Source organism: Notolepis coatsorum, assembly GCF_963971535.1.
Source record: "Notolepis coatsorum genome assembly, chromosome: 15".
NCBI lineage: Eukaryota > Metazoa > Chordata > Actinopteri > Aulopiformes > Paralepididae > Notolepis > Notolepis coatsorum.
Genome location: NC_140179.1, coordinates 104869990 through 104893319, shown reverse-complemented (window position 1 = coordinate 104893319; position 23330 = coordinate 104869990). Strand labels below are relative to the sequence as shown.

Sequence of the window (23330 nt, the reverse complement as noted above, 5' to 3'; positions counted from 1 at the left end):
AAGTCTCCAGACTGACTGAAGCTACTTCCACATTGGTCACAGTGGTAGGGCTTCTCTCCTGTATGAATACGCTGGTGTGTCTTTAAGTCTCCAGACTGACTGAAGCTACTTCCACATTGGTCACAGTGGTAGGGCTTCTCTCCTGTATGAATACGCTGGTGTCTCCTTAAGTGTCCAGACTCTCTGAAGCTCTTCCCACACTGGTCACAGTGGTAGGGCTTCTCTTCTGTATGAATACGCTGGTGTGTCTTTAAGTGTCCAGAGCGACTGAAGCTACTTCCACATTGGTCACAGCAGTGAGGCCTGGAATCAGCCATTATTGTATTTGTTGGGGAACAATTGTATCTGGAAAGAGAGAAACATTGCAATGAAGATTTCAGATCTGTAATAATTCCGTATTGTTTATATATTTAGTTTTGGTCTGATGTGTGGGTTGGAGTTTAGTAACTTATTATAGTGTGAGTTTCTTGGCAGAGCCTGAGGTGTGTCCAGCAATAGCAACACCTTCCTTATCGCCACTCAATTACAAGCCACACATCAGAGAAACGTGTGCAGTATGGGCAGTGCAGTATCAAGCAGGGCTCTGTTACCTAGAGGTCACTGTTTGGTGGCATTACAGATTCTACCTTTGAAAATGAATCTGCTCCATGGAGGGATATTGAAAACTGCATGGACAGTTATCTGCTATTTGTCATTGTGGTTGTTACTGTACAAATATACCTTTACATATAAATCATACATCTACGTTGTCATGGCGCCTGGAGAGAGTGGCAGCCTGTTAGAGCAGCTCCTCCCCTCTCCCCATCGTTACTTTTTTTTTAAACTCATTTATCTTTGATTATACTCTTTATTTTTTCGATACTTACATTTTGTAACAGTACTTGGTTTGTTTAGGCTTAACACTTCCATGAAGTTAGACAGCTAAGAGTTAGTTTAAGTTAGGTCTAGCCAGAAAATGGAACAACAAGACGATGCCAACGATATTGTTGTTGTTGTTGCCAACGACAACAGAGCCAGCAACACTGTTGTGTATTCGAGAGAGTCGCTACTCTGTTTCAAGGATAGAGCCGCAGCACCACCAATTCTCCACTTGCACAATCTGAATGTAGCCACTTCCGGCTGACTTCCGGTTGCCAATGGCACTTCCTGTCCCATCCAAATACATTGGTTTTAGCTACTTTTCTCCCCTTATTTAAACAACTTTGTCGTCACAGAGAGGCAATGAAACGTTTGTATTATTATAGTATAGAATGTATTTAATAAGCAAACGTTTGTCAGCAGGGTTTTTGGGCTGTATTTCATGTAAAAACGTTTACTGTTAGTTTCCTTGCTCAGCCAGCATTAGCTAACAAGCTAGTGGTTAAACAGGCCGGATTAGCTTTGAGCTAACTATCTTTCCCGACCCATGTATATATTCCATTCTAAACATAACGTTAGTTTACAAAACATGACCCGTCTATATAACGTTGAGGAACAAATTATATAGACGGGTAATGTTTTGAACAACTAACGTTACGTTTAGAATGGAATGCATCGGCAAAGATCCGTTAGCTCAAAGCTATTCCGGCCAGTTTATCAACTTCCTGTCATTTAGAAATATGATTTTATAGTGAAAATCATTACCAAAACGTCCGGAAAAACCTAACGGGAGCATTATAGACTGTCATACAAATGTACAAATGCTATAAGGTGGCAAGAAATGCACTATAAACAATACTTTGCAGTGTCGTTTCTTGCGCTAGCCTCTGTTGTTAGCCAGCATTAGCCTTAATAGCTTTGAGCTAACTATCTTTGCCGATGCATAAAGTATTGTTTAGTGCATTTCTTGCCACCTTATAGCATTTGTACATTTGTATGACGGTCTATAATGCTCCCGTGAGGTTTTTCCGGACATTTTGGTAATGATTTTCACTATAAAATCATATTTCTAAATGACAGGAAGTTGATAAACTGGCCGGAATAGCTTTACTGGAGAGGGTGCCCCAGCTATTGGAAAACCTCCTGCATTGTCCCGGTGCCCAAAAAGGGGCGCCCAAAAAGTGCCCTCAATGACTACAGGCCGGTCGCTCTGACGTCACACGTCATGAAGACCTTTGAGCGGCTGGTCCTGCAGCACCTCAAGCCCCTGGTGAGTGACTCCCTGGACCCCCTGCAGTTTGCTTACCAGGCAAACATTGGTGTGGAGGATGCCATCACCTACATGCTCCACAGAGCTACACACACCTGGAGAGACCATCACCTACATGCTCCACAGGTCCTACACACACCTGGAGAGACCATCACCTACATGCTCCACAGAGCCTATACACACCTGGAGAGACCATCACCTACATGCTCCACAGGGCCTACACACACCTGGAGAGACCATCACCTACATGCTCCACAGAGCCTATACACACCTGGAGAGACCATCACCTACATGCTCCACAGGGCCTACACACCTGGAGAGGCCATCACCTACATGCTCCACAGGGCCTACACACACCTGGAGAGGCCATCACCTACATGCTCCACAGGGCCTACACACACCTGGAGAGGCCATCACCTACATGCTCCACAGGGCCTACACACACCTGGAGAGACCATCACCTACATGCTCCACAGAGCCTATACACACCTGGAGAGACCATCACCTACATGCTCCACAGGGCCTATACAAACATGGAGAGACCATCACCTACATGCTCCACAGGGCCTACACACACCTGGAGAGACCATCACCTACATGCTCCACAGGGCCTATACACACCTGGAGAGACCATCACCTACATGCTCCACAGGGCCTATACACACATGGAGAGACCATCAACTACATGCTCCACAGGGCCTACACACACCTGGAGAGACCATCACCTACATGCTCCACAGGGCCTATACACACCTGGAGAGACCATCACCTACATGCTCCACAGGGCCTATACACACATGGAGAGACCATCAACTACATGCTCCACAGGGCCTACACACACCTGGAGAGACCATCACCTACATGCTCCACAGGGCCTATACACACATGGAGAGGCCGCGCAGCTCAGTGAGGATCATGTTCTTCTACTTCTCCAGCGCATTCAACACCCACTGCGGCTAGAGGAGAAGCTCACTGGGATGCACCTGGACCGGGGAATGGTGGCCTGGATCACCGACTACCTCACCAGCAGACCTCAGTACGTGAGACTTCAGGGCAGCCAATCAGAGGTGCCGGTGAGCAACACCGGCGCTCCCCAGGGTACCGTGCTGTCACCATTTTTGTTTACCCTCTACACCTCCGACTGGGGGGGCAACATCAACTCGAGGGACTCCAGCAAGCTGACCAAGCTGGTGAAGAAGGCTAGCTCAGTAGTGGGTGGTGAGCTGGATAATCTAGAGGTGGTGGCTGACAGGAGGATGAGGAAAAAGCTAGAAGCCATCCTGGAGAACCCCTCTCACCCCCTCTACGAGGAGCGGCCCAGAATGAAGAGCACGTTCAGCCTAAGACTCAACAACTTGAAATCTATGAATCTATGCATCCCCCACCCTGTACCCTGTACATGATGCTCTGACACCTGAATTTCCTCTAGGGGATCAATAAAGGATCATCTTATCTTACATATATTGAAGAGAAATAAACAACAGATTCAAAATATTAGACAGCATATTTAGACAGAAAATGAGAGACATGGAAACAATCAAATAAATAATTGTACTTACTGATGTTGTGGTGTCAAAACTCCCCTGGAGCCACAGCCAGCAGAGAAGCCGGTTTACTTTCGCTTTCAAACCAGCTGCAGCCTGAGAACTGGAGTGTGAGGGGCTGTAACACTAAAGATGGTGGCAACGACAAGGAATTGCTGAAAAAACAAAGAAAATTATTTAATTATTACATTTTTTGAATAAAAAATGTAAGATTTAAATTAGTTTAGGCCCGTCTTAAATACTTCGAAGCCTCGTTCGGTGGGCATGAGATTCGAATGGGAAAATAAAATTTGAATATATATATATATATTTTTTTTTAATGTATCTTGCAATGCCAGATACAATGCAACGAACATCATACGCCTCATTAACTCTGCCTCTCTTTGTTAACTACAACAAGCTGCCGTTTGTTATTTAAGATGAGGTCGGACTCGGCACTGACGGATTACTTTATTTTCCTTTCGGAACTTCATTTGTGCAGTGGTTAAAATACAAACATACAGTCACAATACATACACTCACTACTATAAAAAACACAAGCTTCGTTAAAACTACAGTAAAAAGACCACTATATAAAAAAAAAACACCAACTAAACTAAAACTACAGTACTTAAAGCATGATATATTAAAATCCATGTGGAGCAGTTCCATGTGTAAATAAATAATAAATAATAAATAATAGTAGTACAGGTGATATATGTCCATCAGGTGGAAGGGGGAGTCTATTTTAAGTAGGGATGCACGATAATTATCGGGCCGATATCAGCAATTATGACGTCATCCCGATAAACTCGATAACATTATTGATAGCTCCGATAATATATAATAAGATATATATAATATTTGGAAAAATAAACATAGTCACTTTATTTGAAGAGTCAAAACTGTTCTCTTGGCTTTGTTTTGTTCATAGTAGTAACGCTCATGTCATCACAATGTCAAAACTACAGGAATATACATAAAAAATATTTTTTTATAATACAATAAATATATATATTATCGGTTATCGGTATCGACCTTGAGGAGCAGAAAGTTATCGGTATCGAAATCGGGGTCAAAAAAAATCTATATTGTGTACCCCTAATTTTAAGTAGTCCAAAGTCCTTGGGGGGGGCAGTCCGGCCTCCACCAGACCTAGGTGTTCAGCAGTCTGATGGAGGTTGGCACGACGCTACCTAAGCCCCTTTTATTCAGTGATGAAGCTCTGTATCGACGGCCTGAGGGCATTAGTTTGTAATGGGTGTGAAGGGTGTGTGTTGTCCTCAACTATTTGGGAGGCCTTCTTTACTGTCCGTTTCTTGTGGATGCTGCTGAGTGGCTCCTGGTCCTTCCCAATGATCTTACCGCTGATTCATGGAAAGTTCGGACCACAAAGCGCCTGAAAGGGTTAAAGAACGACAAGCGACGGCGCTTCCTATTGGTAACGGCGATGGTCTACCGGCAGCTGAACCAGTTGGCGTTAAGTCAGCTACGTTACTTGTATCTTTTTGTGTGCTAATTTCGGCCACCGAAGGTTTTCAGCCGAAAATGGCAAAAAATTGCCTTTCGGCCGAAAGAGTTTTCACCGAAAATATATCACCGAAACAGAAACAACCTGTAACCTAACGCGTGTTGTTGTGATGATGTCGCGCTGTCGGGAGTCGCGCTGTTTCTATGTAAACTCTGCGCGCAACGCGTCCAATAAATGAGTCTTTTATATCCTTATTTACTATATGCCCGTCGCGGTTAATCACTGAGTGATCTAATATGCATATTATTCAGAGCGAGAGGGGGGGGGATTGTGTTTCTCACATTGACGCTGTCGTCTATCGCGCGTCTACTGTGCCAAAGTCAAGAGAGCGCATTCATCTGGGGACTAGAAAGGTGCGCTCAGAGCACAGATGTCCGCTGCGGCAGCCAGAGAAAAGATGGAATTAATGTACTGTATGCATTCAGAAGTGCTGAATAAATGTTTTATGGACCCATAGTGATTATTTAAGTTAAGTTTTGCCATAATCATATATTTTTCCATAATCATAATGTTCCACAACATTGGTAAAACAAATTCTATTCTATTAATCATTTTCGGCCTTTCGGCTTTCAGCCAACTGTTTTCTATTTTCGGTATCGGTTTCGGCCAAGAATTTCCCATTCGGTGCATCCCTAAATATGACCCATATTCACTTCTATAACAAATGTGAAAATAAAACACATTATGATCAGACAGTATCATTCTTAACATTCAAATAAGTAGGGATGCACCGAATAATCGGCCACCGAAAATTATTGGCCGAAAATTGTTAAAAATGGCGCTTTCGGGCGAAAGGGGTTTAGCACCGAAAATATATCACAGAATGTCAAATAACGTGTTGTTGTGATGACGTAATCAAAACGCGGCTACAGACATAGCATGCGCAACGTGTAACGTGAGCAGCTTGGCAGCTCTTCCTGCATTCTACAGCCTGTGACAACTCCTCTTGCAGGGAACAGACTTAACTTTTTGACTTACCAGCCAAAAAACTACCAGCCAGGCAGAATTTTTACCAGCCAAAAATTATAAATAGCTTTTTAGTATATCGCCATGTGTTATTATTACTATAATACTCTCATATGCTATTTTCAATTAATATCATAAACAACATAAGGAATATGGGCGGCTACATGGCGTAGTGGGCAAGGCGCTCGCCACTAATGCGGAGACGCTGGGCTTGCCTGTTCGAGCCCAGCGCTCCACATTGCTTTCAGTTTAGCTGGTCGTTCATACTAATACACATTGGCCGTATTAGGGGGTGGGAAACTGATGGGTGGGGATCGGGCGTTGTGGACAGCGACTCCTACAGGTCGGTTGGTGCGCCTGCGCAGTAGAATCAGGAAGTGTCGGGGGCAGCATGAGCCTCCCACGTAGGGCTGGGCGATATGGCCTAAATATGATATCACGATATTTTCTGACCTTTCGGCGATACACGATACACATCACGATGTTTTTCCTTTTTTCCCCAAACAATTCATTATGAGGCTTACCAAGACAGTATTTGAGTTTGCAAGCGAAGATTAAAGACAAAAGACTCATGCATTTAGCATTTTTATATTATATATTAGATTTAGATTATTGGATTCTTAGATTATATATTTAGCATTTTAGCCTTTCGTTTTTTTATATTATATATTAGATTAGATTTAGATGATTAGATTACATATTGTAACTATTTATTTATTTACATGTATGTATGTATACATTTATTATTTGAACGGCTTAAGGCTATATCTGTACTTGATGTTTGTTTGTTGTGTTGCATACTTGAAATAAACTTCAATCAAATCAAATCAAATCCCCCCTCTTAAAAACAAAAACCTGTGTTTAACCTAGCCATCTATAAAACATCATGCTAAAACTGTGAAACAAATGTCCTACTCCCCTAAAGAAAGAAATACATAGCAAACATGACTCAGTTATCCAATAGTGCTGCTGCTTTTTATTTTGTTAAAATCTTTTAGTTAATAAGACTAAAAGACTACAATATATATGACTACAAGGGCCAGAAGCCGACTTCATGACGGCTTCCTGTCCTCGCATTCCATTTCCGGTCTTCCGGTTAACGGTACATTTTCAACAACAGATTGCTGCTAATTAAACACTTCATGGAAACGGACTAACAGAGTAACGTTAACGTTATGTCGAGTTCATACGTGTAGTCAGGGCCGCCTGGGAGAAATGCGAGGCCCTGTGCGAGATTTAACACGAGCCCCCCCCCCCCCCCCCCCCAAAAGGTTAAAAAAAAAATTATATATATATATATATATTTTTTTTTTATACAGTCAACATATTCTTAAATAATAGCGCTGCCCGAGGCGGGGCATGATACAGTCAACATATAGCAAAAGAGAGAGCGAGAGAGAGCTCCCGTTCTACAGTCAATATACAGTGTACAGAGAGAGAGAGAGAGAGACACATTGGAAAGAAATTGAAATGCTATTTGGCCCTAAACAGAGAGTACACAGTGGCAGAATACCTGAGCACTGTGACTGAAGATCCTTGAGCACAGCCTAGCCATCGAGAAAGGCCGCCATAGGCAGACTGTGTGTGTTAGAAAGAGAGAGAGAGTGAGAGAGAGAACATGTTTGTCATGTGTGTGTGTGTTGGAGAGAGACTAGAGCATGTATGAGAGATTCAAAAGGACAAAGATCAACACTTAAATCCAAGAGAGAGAGAGAGAGAGAGAGAGAGAGAGAGAGAGAGACACATTGGAAAGAAATTGAAATGCTATTTGGCCCTAAACAGAGAGTACACAGTGGCAGAATACCTGAGCACTGTGACTGAAGATCCTTGAGCACAGCCTAGCCATCGAGAAAGGCCGCCATAGGCAGACTGTGTGTGTTAGAAAGAGAGAGAGAGAGAGAGAGAGAACATGTGTGTTTGTCATGTGTGTGTGTGTTAGAGAGAGACTAGAGCATGTATGAGAGATCCAAAAAGACAAAGATCAACACTTATATCCAACAAGAAGAGGGTCTATACCAGAGAAACCAAAGCAGCAAGGAGCCAATGGCCGACATCAGCTAAATAGGCTAGCCAGGTACTGTGACACCAGGCCACACACAGCTTTGGCCAACGGCCCAACGCTACCCAAGCTACACAAACGACCATTCACACACAGCACATGTCGTATCTCCAAATGTTGTGAAGTAGCATATGTTTTGCCTGGAAAAAAACATCGTTATTAACAAAACATTCGGGAGGGGAAGGAAGGAAGAGTGGGGTAATGTCATGACATTTTCATTAATCTTACCTGCACAAAAGAAACGCAGGGCGAAAGGCCGCAACACAGGTCTCCACGTTGACGAAAGGCCTATCGCTGTCGGGACAAATAAGCTATGGCCAGAGCCTTGTCATGGTGCAGGCCCGACTACATCTTCTGTCAAAGATGATGTCGTAGTCAGAGTGCCAGGGCCTGCTATTCTCAAGGCTAACTGATAGCATCAAACGAACGTTCCCAGCTGACGCTAAACAGCTAACTGGCTAACAGTTAGCTCAATCAGGCACCTGGCTGTATGTAGCCGCATAGCTTGCTTCTGCGTTCTGCAAGCTATGCGGCTACATACAGCCAGGTGCTCTCACCAGGCACACACCGTTAGCTACTAGTAGTACTATATTAGCTAGTCGACCAGTTTGGCTCCAGAGAGAGAGAAAGAGAGATAGGTCAGGTCCACGGCGGGAATATAATCATAGGTTGACTCACCATAACGCAGTATCAACGCGGCGCCAATGGTAAAGTTGGAAGGAGACTTTCTTGGCCCACGGTGTAATTTCTTCTTCTTCGAGTACTTTCCGGCAGACTGGACACCTTTCGGCGTATTGCTGCCTAACAGATTTATCTGCTCACAAGTTCTCTTCTCCTTCTTTTGAAAAGACATCCACTCGCCTCGCTCCTCTGAATAGCGCTGAATTATCTACCTCGTGTGTCTTCTTCTATTTGGTATTACGGCGGTCGGCGGACGGGCCGGAAACACTATCCTAAAATCTGTAGAGCAGCAAATCCGCAGAAACCGGAAAACTGCAGTCTGCAGAGCCGCAGAGGCAGGAAGTCAGACACATTCTACAAATGTGTCTAATGTGAAATATATAAGCATATAAGCAAAACTAGATTTTAGGTCTGTGATGAAAAAGGGCCTCGCGGGAAGGGGGGCCTCGCAAAAAAAAAAAAAAAAAAAAAAAAAATTTTTTTTTTTTTTGCGAGGCCCCCCTTCCCGCGAGGCCCTGTGCGACCGCACTGCTCGCACACCCCCTGAGGCGGCCCTGCGTGTAGTGTAGTATGAACTCAACATAACGTTAACATTACTCCGTGTCCACTGTTGCTGCCACTGTTGCGTCGCAAATGAATGGTACACTCTGTTAGCTCCGTAGCTAATCTGCTCATAGACTAACTTACCGATAGCAGTACCGTTAACGTCGGAGCTTACTCCTGGGTTTCAGGGGGCATCCCTAGCACCGAGCCACCGCCTCTCTGTCTCTGGCTAGGTGTGTGCGTGTGTAGATGACGTAATTTGGGCACGTGTGTGTGTGACTGACTTTTTTTCTGCGAGAGGGAGAGGCGAGAGGGAGAGGAAAGCATTTAGCACTGCGCTTGTAAGTCTCATCTCAGCCGCGGCAGCCTCTAACACGAGGGCAAAACATCACGATATCCACGATACGTTTAAAAAGTGTATCGTTAATGAACTGTACCCGATATTTATATAATATCGTCATATCGCCCAGCCCTACTCCCACGCGTTACTCCTCGCCACTGAGAGATCGAGCTGCGCAGGTGAAAAGATGCGACTGCTGTTACCTCAAGTACCGGAGGGGACTTGTGCTATGTATGACTTAGTCCACATTGCAGCCGGCTTGTGGGAGGCAAGAAACAGCGTTTGTGACAGGGGAGGGTTGAATTGGATGATACCAAATTGGGATGGGAGAAAAATATAGAAAATGGGAGAAAAAAAGTGTATAAAAAAAAACATAAGGAATATTAGCATAATTTTTAGTGGACTGAAAGAATGAGTCAGTGTTAATAGTTTTAAATGCAAATAATTTATTGAAACATAGAAGTGGGGTCAGGACACATCATATTATGTTATGATGAATTGAAAATGGGGGACCCTGATGTAAACAAGACAAGTCTTTCTCTGGTCTGCATCCCCTTAACAATTGTATGTATTGAGCTGCAATCTGTTAATAAACTTTTCAATCAATCAATCACACACACACACACTGTTTCAACTCACCACCCCTGCATCATATTGTAGTCTAGTCTGTCTTCAAACTTCCACTCCTCTCGAAACTTTTTTATATTTGAATATCAACATTATCTGTCCATCCTCAGTAATCCTCAGTTTACTATAATATACTCCTGACTGACTTCATCATCTTTCCAAACGCACGCACCCCCCCCCCCCCCCCCATTTCCCTTTCCTCAGTCCACACTGTCTGCTGTTCTCTATGGCTCTGCTCTGCCTCTGATAACGTAACGTTCATTTCGGGCGATGTGGGCATAAAGGAATGGCGACGGTGCAAAGCATGTTAGATGCACAAAAGTTGAAGTCTGTTGAAGTCCGAACATGTAAATCTTTCTGGTCATAATGTCTGGTGAAAATAATTCCCTCTAAGCACAATTTGATTATTTGAATTGTATTAAAATAGGCAAAAATTAAATAGCCTATGCAATGAACGAAACAATCATTACATTTGTTTCATCGTTGCTTCACCAAGCAGGTCTAATAATGACAACGATGTTGTCAGCGGGAGCTTGGTGCTGGATTTTGCGAGAAGCAGCCATCTGCAGAGCCACAGAACCCACCAGCTTTGCCCGCACGGTGCAGTACTATAATTCAGCCATTGGCAATTCAGCTGTTGGGTGGGGGGCGCTGCTGAGCGGTCCCCAGACCGGAGCTGAAATTACTGCTGCTCTGTGGCTCTGCAGCTGCATGCTTCTCGCAAAATCCAGCACCAAGCTCCTGCTGATGCAGTGGATTTTGTTAGCCGCCAGGTGGCGGGCAGACCATAATTTCTAGTCGCCAAACATTAAATCTACAAGCCAATGTCGCTTGGCGTGTGGCTATTTTGTTCCCTGTCCTCTTGGGACTCTCGGAGAATATCCGCGCTGCCAGGTGAAAAGAAGCGGTTGATTGGCTGGACGTGTGTCGGAGGAAGCACGTGATAGCCTCCACTCTCCCAGATGATCTGACTGTGGAGGGTAAGTGCGCAGCAACCAGGAAGGGGATTGGGAATTGGCATAACGACTAACATTGGGATGGGAGAAAATCGAAGAAAAAAAAAAAGATCAATAAGAATGTAGAATACACATTTACAGACTTTTTTTTTTAATATGGTCCATTTGCATGTTCTTGGTATCTGATTCTAGGGACATCTATGAATCTCAGGGAATGTATTCCCAGTGTCAGAAATACTGTGGGCTAGATCCACAAAAAATGGATTGCACGGTGCAAGTTGCACCCTTACTTACAATTCATTATGAATTGAAAATGGGGGACCCTGATGTAAACAAGACGAAAGTCTTTCTCTGGGCCCTGTTTCTCGTACCTGGTTCAACTAAGTCGATCAAGATGTCATTATCCAGATTCAGTTAACCCGATGTTCGAAGCCGGGATTTTCCTGTTCCTCGAAGGTGGATTCAGTCTTGTTAACTCGATTCAGACTTGAGACTCAGGCTAAGTGCGCGCGGCCGCTTTAGGTGAAAAGCCAGCACGTATCGATGGCAGAGATCCTGATTCTCTAACGGCATTGATTGATTAATTGATTTAAGACTTTATTGACAGATTGCAATACGGCTCAATCGCCTCGCCGACAAGTTAAATGCGTTATCTATAGGCTAATTCTAAGTCCCTCATTACCTCAATCAATCAGATTATATTTCTTTAAACTTGCCTGCTGGATTGAATAATCAAATGAGATCTTGCTAGCGAAAATAATTAGTTAAACTGTTATATAGAATTACGATACGGCTCTCTTACCCATTGATTGATGTATAGTCGATCTTTAAATTATCTCCAATGTGGTCTAACGGGTTGTTCTTTTGACTTTCACGCAGACGACCGGGGTTCGAGACCCTAGTCTTTTCCTTCTTTTTGCAATATAGGAATAATTCAATTTGGTGCACGTTGAGAGCTATATAAAGAATGACATCCTCAATGCATGTAGATTTATAATATTTTAACTTAAAACCAGGCTACTTTGGCGTATAATCATTAATATTATATTCAAAAAAATTATATTGGAAACACTGGGTTTTGAACACCGGTCGCTGGGTTGGCAGGCTTGAGCACTACCGCTGCGCCACTGGACCAGATGGGATAAATTCATTGTTTATACATTAATGAACGAGAGACCCGTGTTTAGAATATTCTTTATTTTGAATGAAGTTTTATTTCTTTATCCTCATTCATTAATGTGACGTCAACGGCTCATTCAATTTCTCAAATCCGTCAAACAGCGCATCTCATCAGACATCTTAATCCCAGTTACAATTAAAATAACCACGTCATAATGTGTACATCGCACCGAGCGAGCGCCACGGTATATATAACGTGCATTATTTAGGACAAAGTGAATTTAGTATCAGCATTTTGGGTCTATTTTACATTTCAAAAGCCCCCTCTGGAAGAATGGAGCACAAAAACGTAATTCAGAATGGTATAATGCAGATCGTAGACTGTGGGAATAATTTCAGGAAACGGGCTGTCACTTTTTTGCGGGGGCGTGGCGATGGTTCAGGCTAACTTGAACTTAAACTCTGCTTTCGACCAGGCTCAAACTTTTGGATCTGTTGTCATGGTGATTTGGAAAATCCAGGTACGGGGAATCGGAAAGTCCGGCTAACTCAGTTATCCAGTTAAAGTTATCCGGCTAACTCAGTTATCCAGGTACGGGGAACGGGGCCCTGGTCTGCATCCCCTTAACAATTGTGTGTATTGAGCCGTACTGTATTGTACCCATTCTGCAATCTGTTAATAACATTTTCATTCAATCAATCGATCTGTCCGGTGATTGATTGAATGACATTTTTATTTTGAGTCAATTGTAATGAACCAAATGAGAATATGAATACATTTTTTTTATCTTTGACTGAATAACACCATGCTCAAATTGACCAGACCTGAAAAATCTAAGCAAATTAATAGATGAAGAGGATTAAACAGAAGGTTTTGTAGATACAGTACTGAATTCTGCCATCCGGACACATGCAATTTGAAATATGATTATAGAAAATAGAATATCAGGCATAAAATGGTTATGCGATTAAACTAGATTAATTAATTACAAATCCTGTAATTAATTAGATACATTTTTTTAATCGCCTGACAGCACTAATATTTATATTAATCATTTTCGGCCTTTCGGCATTCGGCCAACTGTTTCCTATTTTCGGTATTCGGTTTCGGCCAAGAATTTCCCATTCGGTGCATCCCTACTGGTAGAGCCATATGAAATCCGTTTTATTATTTTCCAAATTCCATTTTATTTTTTCCCAAATTCCATTTTTTCCGTTTTAATATTTCAGAATTCTGTATTTTGCTTTTTATGCTCATTTTACCATCAGAAATAGTGTCTAATAAGTGGGAATGAATAAATGTCCACAATTGAATAAGATATAACTGTCCATTTAATGTTTTTAAGTGCTGCAACTCAGAAATACAGTTCAATTCTACACAATATTTTTCAATTAATATTGTGACAAAATAAAAATACATATTTCAAGTGTAAACAATAGATACAGCTAGCTACTACTGACATTATCACAATGACAATGTCAGTAACCTAGCTATATCTATTATATTGTGATGAAATATATTAATGCATAATTTAGGCACCTTTAGTTTAGTTTATTTCGTTTATAAAGGACAGTGTATAATGGCAATCGTTTGCATTAAACAAATGGATGGGTGCACTAGATTTAGCAAGAAGCTATCATTTCCATCTATAGTCCTATGTACTGTAACGTTTCATAGCTATTTAAGTTTATTTAGATTATAAAGGGCAGTGTATAATGACAATCGTTTGCATTAAACAAATGGATGAGTGCACTAGATTTAGCAAGAAGCTATCATTTCCATCTATAGTCCTATGTACTGTAACGTTTCATAGCTATTTAAGTTTATTTAGATTATAAAGGGCAGTGTATAATGACAATCGTTTGCATTAAACAAATGGATGGGTGCACTAGATTTAGCAAGAAGCTATCATTTCCATCTATAGTCCTATGTACTGTAACGTTTCATAGCTATTTAAGTTTATTTAGATTATAAAGGGCAGTGTATAATGACAATCGTTTGCATTAAACAAATGGATGGGTGCACCAGATTTAGCTAGAACTTCTAGAAGCTATCATTTCCATCTATAGTCCTATAACGTTACATAGCTATTTAAGTGTATTTAGTTTATAAAGGGCAGTGTATAATGACAATCGTTTGCATTAAACAAATGGATGGGTGCACTAGATTTAGCTAGAAGCTATCATGTATTCATGTCCTAACGTTATAGCTATTTAATCACAATAGTGTCGCAAGTGTTTTTGCGGGTCCAGTCCACGGAACGTTGACAGAATTAGCAAAACACCTTATCACCGGAGGCATAAAAGTCATTAGGATACTGTTCTGCTCTGAATTGAGGGCTTATTGTGGAATTGTTTAGCTTCTTGACGATGTTAACACTGAAGCAGCCAGACGCTTGAGCACCGCGGCTGTGTTGTGTGTAACACGCTGTAGAGTCCCCGCCTCCCCGGTCGCGTGTGCACCAAACGTTCCACCCAAAAACGAAATTTCAGTCCAGATTAGGCCAAATTCTGCAATATTCCACGTTTTGCAGTTGATTCCATTTTTATTGGTTAATTCCGCGATTCCGTCCGCGATTCCGTGAACGCGGATTTCATATGGCTCTACTACTGGTAACGTCGAACCGTCCGACTACATGCCAGCTGGATCAGTTACCCTCCGCACTCCTCCAGACCATAGCACCAGACATCCTCCCATTCCTAACTGCAACCATCAACTCCTCACTCAACTCGGGGGTGGTCCCCACCTCCCTAAAACAAGCCAGAGTCACGCTGCTTATAAAAAAACAACCCTGAACCCCAGTCATAGGCAACTATCGTCCTGTCTCTCTTCTCTCCTTCCTTTCTAAAACACTTGAACGTGCTGTATCCAACCAACTTACTGCTTATCTCTTACAGAATGACCTCCTAGACCCTAATCCAGGGCTGTACGTTAACTTTTTTTTCACATAGCACTGGTGCTACAGAGGTTGATAGTTTTGTAGCACTGGCCAAAATCTTGTAGCACAAGTATAAAACGTGTTATATTTGTAACAGTCACAAATGTGCCTATTGTATTTGTGTTATTTAGTTGCAGTCAGGGAACAAACTTAACTTTTTGACTTACCAGCCAACCTTGGTGTTGTCCTCGACGACCAGTTGAACTTCTCTGCTCACATCGCAGCGACAACCAGAACCTGCAGATTCCTCCTGAGCAACGTCAGAAGGATCCGCCCCTTCCTGACAAAAGAAGCCACCCAACTCCTCGTCCAATCAACAGTCATCTCCCGCCTCGACTACTGCAACGCACTGCTCGCTGGCCTCCCGGCCACTGCCACCAAGCCTCTTCAACTCATTCAGAACGCAGAGGCCCGCCTCATCTCAAACCTACCGAAGTCGGCCCATGTCACCCCACTTCTTAGGGACCTGCACTGGCTCCCCATTGCGGCACGAATCCGCTTCAAGGCCCTCGACTAGAGCCATATGAAATCCGCGTTCACGGAATCGCGGACGGAATCACGGAATTTACCAATAAAAATGGAATCAACTGCAAAACGTGGAATATTGCAGAATTTGGCCTAATCTGGACTGAAATTCCGTTTTTGGGTGGAACGTTTGTTGCAAAGCAAACATGACCGGGGACCGCTGCGTGTTACACACAACACAGCGGTGACCAAGCGTCTGCCGTCTGGCTGCTTCGGTGTTAACGTCGTCAAGAAGCTAAGAAATTCCGCAATAAGCCCTAAATTCAGAGCAGAGCAGTACTATGACATATGCTTCAGTCGATAAGGTGTTTTGCAAATTCTGTCAACATACCGTGGGGACTGGACCCGCAAAAACACGTGCGAAGATCACTTCAAAAGCCATGTCAGGAACAAGGACTGTGCTTCCCAAAACACACCAGCTCTCTAACGATGATCTCCGGTGATCACAATAGATACAGCTAGAGAGCGAGGCTAATCACTGACACTATTGTGATTTAAGTAGCTATGTAACGTTATGGAAATTATAGCTTCTTGCTAAATCTGGTGCACCCATCTATTTGCAAATGATTGTCAGTAGGCCTACACACTGTCCTTTATAAATTAAATAAACTAAAGGTGCATAAATAGATATAGCTAGGCTACTGACATTGTGATAAAAGTAGCTAGCTGTATCTTGTTTACACTGGAAATGTGTATTTTTATTTATTATTTGAAGCATATTGTATAAAATTGAACTGTATTTCTGAGTTGCAGCACTTAAAAACATTAAATGGACTGTTATATCTTATTAAATTGTGGACATTTATTCATTCCCACTTATTAGACACTATTTCTGATGGTAAAATGAGCGTAAAAGGCAAAATACAGAATTCTGAAATATTAAACGGCCTCGGCCTAGGCATAAAAATATATTCTTTGGTTCCTGTTGGTTGTCAGTTAAGGCCATGGGTAGGTAGGGAATTTTGAATTATTTTTCCCACGGCGACTATGGATAGGGGATTTCTTTATTTAATTAAAATGTCCACAACAACATGGATGCATGTACTCTGCCAGCATGTTTAATATCCATAATACTAAAGGTTTGACTAAGATTTTTATGAAACTTTATTGTAAAAAAAATAATAAATAAAATTATTTTAGGCCCTAGCATACCGTGCGGCAAAGGGAACCGCTCCCGCCTACCTCCGGTCAATGGTCTCTAACTACACACCCTCAAGACCCCTACGCTCTGCATCTTCTGGCCGCCTCAGACCTACTCCTATCCAAGCTCCGAGAGAAGTCGCCTATTTTCAGTCCTTGCCCCACAATGGTGGAATGAACTAGTAGAACTACCCACCCCAGTTAGGACAGCCGAAACCCGTCCAATCTTTCGCCGTCGACTAAAGATGCACTTCTTCAACCATTATCTGAATTAAAAATAATAATAATAATAATAATAATATCTAACCCTAACTAACCTTACTGTCATGCACTTGTCCTAATAAACTAACCTACACTGTAACACGCAACACTTTGATGAACATTGTTACTCAGCTGATAAGAGTTGTGCCCTCTTCCTGATAACTTGTAAGTTGCTTTGGATAAAAGCGTCAGCTAAATGACTAAATGAAAATGTAAACAAAACATGAAACAAGTATATAGGCTACTGTAGGCTTACTGAACAGATATTGAATAATTAATTGACGGAAGCATCATACGGATGCCCAATGTTTTGATGACTATTTCACGTTTCAAGAAATATATTGTTTGTTTATCACAGCTTTTTTCGGAGATGCGCTGCTGTGTATAAATGTCCGTTCAATCTATATACCGTGAACTTTCATTAATTTGATCTTGCTTCGAGAGACAGACCGTTCTGAGAGATTGAGATTATCAAAACTTCAAATTACTTTATTTTCCTTTCGGAACTTCATTTGTGCAGTGGTTGAAAGACAAACATACAGTCACAATACATAGACACTCACCACTATAGTTAAAACTACAATAAAAAGACCACTATATAAAATAAAAAAAACTACATTAAAAGTACAGTACTTAAAGCATGATATATTAAAAACTAGTGATGCACGATATATCGGCCGCCGATATAATATCGGCCGATATGGCAGTTTTTTTACACATCGGTCCGATATCAAGATAGGGCCGATATGGGCAGATATATAAAAACTAAAATAAAAATAAAATATCTTTTGACATGTTTTGGCCTTAATTAAATAGTTTCAAAATAGTCATTTCTGAAAATAAGTTACAAAAGTATATATAATGTATAAAAAAAAAAAAAAAAAAAAACGCGTTTGAAAATAGCTCATTATTTGATTATCATAAAAAAGTGTTTTCTATACAGAGATATCGACATCGGTAAATATCGGTATCGGCCAGAACAGCAATATTAATATCGGTTATCGGTATCGGCCACAATTTTCACATCGGTGCATCACTATTAAAAACCATGTGGAGCAGTTCTGTATGTATATAAATAATAAATAATAGTAGTACAGGTAAATAGTATGTGTCCATCAGGTGGAAGGGGGAGTCTATTTTAAGTAGTCCAAAGTCCTTGGGGGGGGGGGGGGGGGGCAGTCCGGCCTCCACCAGACCTAGGTGTTCAGCAGTCTGATGGAGGTTGGCACGAAGCTACCTAAGCCCCTTTTGTTCAGTGATGAAGCTCTGTATCGACGGCCTGGGGGCATTAGTTTGTAATGGGTGTGAAGGGTGTGTGTTGTCCTCAACTATTTGGGAGGCCTTTTTAACTGTCCGTTTCTTGTGGATGCTGCAGAGTGGCTCCTGGTCCTTCCCAATGATCTTACCGCTGATCTTAGCGACCCTGTCGAGAGGTTTCCGGTTGATGGCACGAATCACTCCAAACCAAAAAGACTGTCTTTTACTTTTAGTCTCAGTGAAGTTTCAACGGAGGTAATCTTCTATTCTAACCAACTAATTGAAGTAGAAAGCATTTTGTTGTGGCCAATCTTATTTGGAAACATGACACAAAATAATAGTATTTAGCTTTTTATTTGAATTTTACTTTATTCTTAAATCGACATTGTACAATTCCACACTTTACTGTACACTTACTGTATATTTTGACTGTATGTGTTATATTAGAATGTATATACATAACATAGAAAATTTATATCCCAGGCCGTATTTTATTCTTAGTCTTATTAGTGACTTTTGTTTTTGACTACCTAAATGTTTACCGTTTACTGTGAGCGATCTGTAGTGCCACATTTCCCTCGGGATGAATAAAGTATTTCTATTCTATTCTAAGAATGACCATTCTGCTCTTCCCAGTTCTCTCTCCCCTTACAGTATACAGTTATGGAATTCTGGATTAAATCCTATGTGATAACAAATAGATTTTCAGATGAGGGTCCTTGGACAATTAACATTAACATTAGCTCAGCACAGCTGTACCCCTCCACACACTGAGCTAGCTAGCCTGCTAACGCCGGTTGGATGTCTGGATTTTAAACAAAAACAATAAATTAATTTAGTATCGAGCAGGAAAATGTAACGTCAGGTCTGAATGTGGTGCTAAAGCAATGTCCAAATATGAGACAATTCAAACTGATTTATAAGGAAATGATGTTCACGAGGTACAGGGATGAGGAAGGGACTTGACATTCACAGGTGTTTACATTTCTATTTTATTTCTTTCATGTTTTACATAGTTTTTTTTTGCATATATATATATATATATATATATATATATATTAGGGCTGTCAGTTTATCGCGTTAATTAGATTAATTAATTACACAGCAAATTATCGCGTTATGAAAATTAACTCAAAATTAATTACAAAAAAAACGTTTTTTTTTTTTTTTTTTTTTTTTTATATATAATATTTTTTTTGTATCTCATTCATTCCATAAGAATGTAGAATACACATTTACAGATGTTTTTTAATATGGTCCATTTGCATGTTCTTGGTATCTGATTCTAGGGACATCTATGAATCTCAGGGAATGTATTCCCAGTGTCAGAAATACTGTGGGCTAGATCCACAAAGAATGAATTGCACAGTGCAAGTTGCACCCTTACTTACAATTCATTATGAATTGAAAATGGGGGACCCTGATGTAAACAAGACAAAAGTCTTTCTCTGATCTGCATCCCCTTAACAATTGTGTGTATTGAGCCGTACTGTATTGTACCCATTCTGCAATCTGTTAATAACATTTTCATTCAATCACTCAATCTGAGCTGTGATTGATTGAATGAAAATTTTATTTTGAGTAAATTGTAATGAACCAAATGAGAATATCAATATTTTTTTGTTATCTTTGACTGTGAATAACACCATGCTCAAATTGACCAGACCTGAAAAATCTAAGCAAATTAATAGATGGAAGATGATCAAACAGAAGGTTTTGTAGATACAGTACTGAATTCTGCCATCCGGACACATGCAATTTGAAATATGATTATAGAATATAGAATATCAGGCATAAAATGGTTATGCGATTAAAATGCGATTAATTAGATTAATTAATTACAAATCCTGTAATTAATTAGATTAATTTTTTTAATCGCCTGACAGCACTAATATATATATTTGTTTTAAATTAGTACAATCATTAGTAGTGGGAAAGGGGTAGGATTAAATAAGTGTACTTCTTCCTACTCCTTTTCGAACATGTAAATTGAGTTGAGTCGGAACTAGGCAAAATCTGCATATGGCTCGCTGATAACAAACTATCATTACACATGGGCAAAACAGAGTCCATTCTCTTCGGTTCAAATAACAAACTCAGCAAGACCGACTAAGTGAAAGTTGACTGGGTCATTTTGTAACGGTAGCTAACGTTATCTCACGAAGGTCCCACACTGACTAGACTAACGTCACGGTGACTCGGAGGCAATAGCCTCTGTTTACATGCAGGCATACAGAAACAGGTGGGGAGGGGGTAGCAGCAGCAACAGCAGCAGCAGCAGTGCGCGGTGCGCTGCATGTCTGTGCTGAGACAGCGAGTGAGAACTCCGCTAAAGAATTGGATCATGATTTTCGGTTTTCACATGACTATTTGATTGCCCGCCACACGGCGGTCAGACCTCTCAGTGGGAGGCGCCAAACGTAAAAACTGAGCGCAAATGGCGGGTGGCGCTCTCTAGTTTCGGTCCCTGCTTAGAGTAGACGAAAGAGTACAGCAACTTGCAATGGGCCTGGTCTACAAGATACATTACACGACCAAGGTACCCATGTACATGACATCTCCTTAGCAAATGACCTCAATACCTTCTATGCGAGGTTTGATGCTGGTAATAACAACACCAGCCCACAAGCCATGGCAATGGGGGGGGGGGGGTCTGCTGCTGATGGAGACTCAGTGTTCAGGGTAACAGAGCATGAGGTGAGGCGGACCTTTAAAAAAGTGAATATCAGGAAGGCAGCAGGACCGGACGGCATCCCCGGCCGCGTCCTAAAAGTCTGTGCCGACCAACTGGCCCCGGTATTCACTGACATATTTAACCTGTCCTTAGAACAGGCTGTCATCCCCACCTGCCTGAAGAAGTCCACTATTATCCCTGTACCCAAAAAATCCAAGCCTGCTTGCCTCAACGACTACCGCCCTGTAGCTCTCACCTCCATAGCATGAAGTGCTTTGAGAAGCTAGTAAAGGGCTACATCTGCTCCTCCCTCCCCATCAACATGGACCCCCTGCAATTTGCATACCGCCCCAACAGGTCCACGGAGGACGCCATAGCCCATGTGCTGCACACAGCAGCATCACACCTGGACAAGAGGAAGGGGAACTATGTGAGAATGCTATTCATCGACTACAGCTCGGTAGAGCTGCCGCGGTATTGATGTTTTCCTTACCGCACACATTTGCAAAATATTTCCTACCGCCGCGGTAACCGCACACAAAATTTAAAAAAAAAGTTTGAATGCATTTTTTTTTAGTAGTAGTCTACTCTTTATAGCATATAGCCTGCCTCTAGTCTAAATGTCTATCTTTAGAGGATGACTTGGAAGCATGAATATTGTTTGGGATTCGGCAAGCACGCATTAGTTATTGAAAGTGAAACAGATTCGAAGTTTCCCCTCTGGTCGTGCGCAGTTCACTCGGTGTCGCGGGCAGGGGTGGTTACCCCTAACCCCCCCGACCCTTTCTTATTATTATTACTATAAAGTTACTACTTTATAATAAAGGCATTCGTTTTGTGGCATTAACATTATATAGTTATACGTTCAATAACATCAGCGTATTTACCGGACAATAGCAAGGCAAGCAATACTCTATTCATATCTCAGTTCCTTTCTTTGCTCAGAGCGTGCTGAGTTGTCCCATTCTGCGGTCTGTTAATAAAGTTTTCAATCAGACAAGTGTATAGAACGAAGGGCTTTTATTATAACATTCGTTGCAGACAGTAAAATCATTATGTCTCGTTTAGTACTCCTGAAGAGCGATGGTAGTCCACTCCGGCGGAGAGTTAAAGCTAACGTTATTAGCCGTGTTGTGATGAGCTGACATTCAGGACGTAAAAAACGTGTGACGCGTCTCTCTTCTGACCAATCAGTGGTCTGCAATGTTTCGCGTGACTTTTCTGGTACCCAATAGGGTCGCTTGGAACCTCGATGGAGGAGTAGGGTATATCTGCAGAGCCGCAAGCCCAACGAGAGGAGGGTAATTTATTATTATTATTATAAAAAAAACAGCGGTGACGCGGTATTCAGCCTACTCTGCGGTGGCCGTGATGCAACAGCGATACCGCGGTAATGCGGTAATCGCGGCAGCTCTACAGCTCGACATTCAATACCATAGTCCCCTCCAAACTCATAGCCAAGCTCAGGGACCTGGGCTTGAACTATGACCTCTGCCAGTGGGTCTTGGACTTCCTGACGGGCAGACCCCAGGTGGTGAGAGCAGGCAACTGCACCTCCTCAAGTCAAGTCAAGTCAAGTCAAGAGTTTTAATTGTCACGGCATACAGGTATACAATGAAATGCGGCTGGTCTTGCCCGCGACGATGTGCAATACAGTGGTACAACATATAATAGAATCCAATAAAATACAGTGGTACAACATATTAATAGAATCCAATAAAACAGTGCAATAAACAGGTACATGGTGTGCCATCTCGGTATCTGTACATTAGTATTTACAGAGCATATAGGACATGCTAGGTAGCTTTAGTAGTGCAATACACTGTTCCTGATGCTATACTACTTTAAGTGGCCTTTCCTCTGGCCATAAGTGTGCGTGTGTGCGGCATGAGTGTTAAAGTGGCTGCTAGTGTGTGAGCGTGCTCAGCGTGCGTGTCGTGTATGTGCTTGTGTGTGGATAGTTCAGTTTCTGTGTCTCTCAATGTTCATTGTTCAAGGCTCTGATGGCCTGGGGGAAGAAGCTTAGCCTAAGCCTCTCCGTCCTAGTAGCTGGAATTCGCA

The 23330-nt window shown here is 41.9% G+C and overlaps 1 long non-coding RNA gene across 1 annotated transcript in view; it reads right to left on the bottom strand.

The window, feature by feature from the left end:
- Positions 1–237: 237 nt before the first annotated feature.
- The window catches only part of LOC311241747, a 35037-nt gene continuing 11944 nt past the window's right edge, over positions 238–23330 (bottom strand). Inside the window, exons 2-3 of the long non-coding RNA XR_014620571.1 lie at positions 3688–3827; positions 238–345 (exon numbers count right to left, since the gene is read on the bottom strand). This is a non-coding gene — a long non-coding RNA (uncharacterized lncRNA). The remainder of the gene's footprint in view (positions 346–3687; positions 3828–23330) is intronic.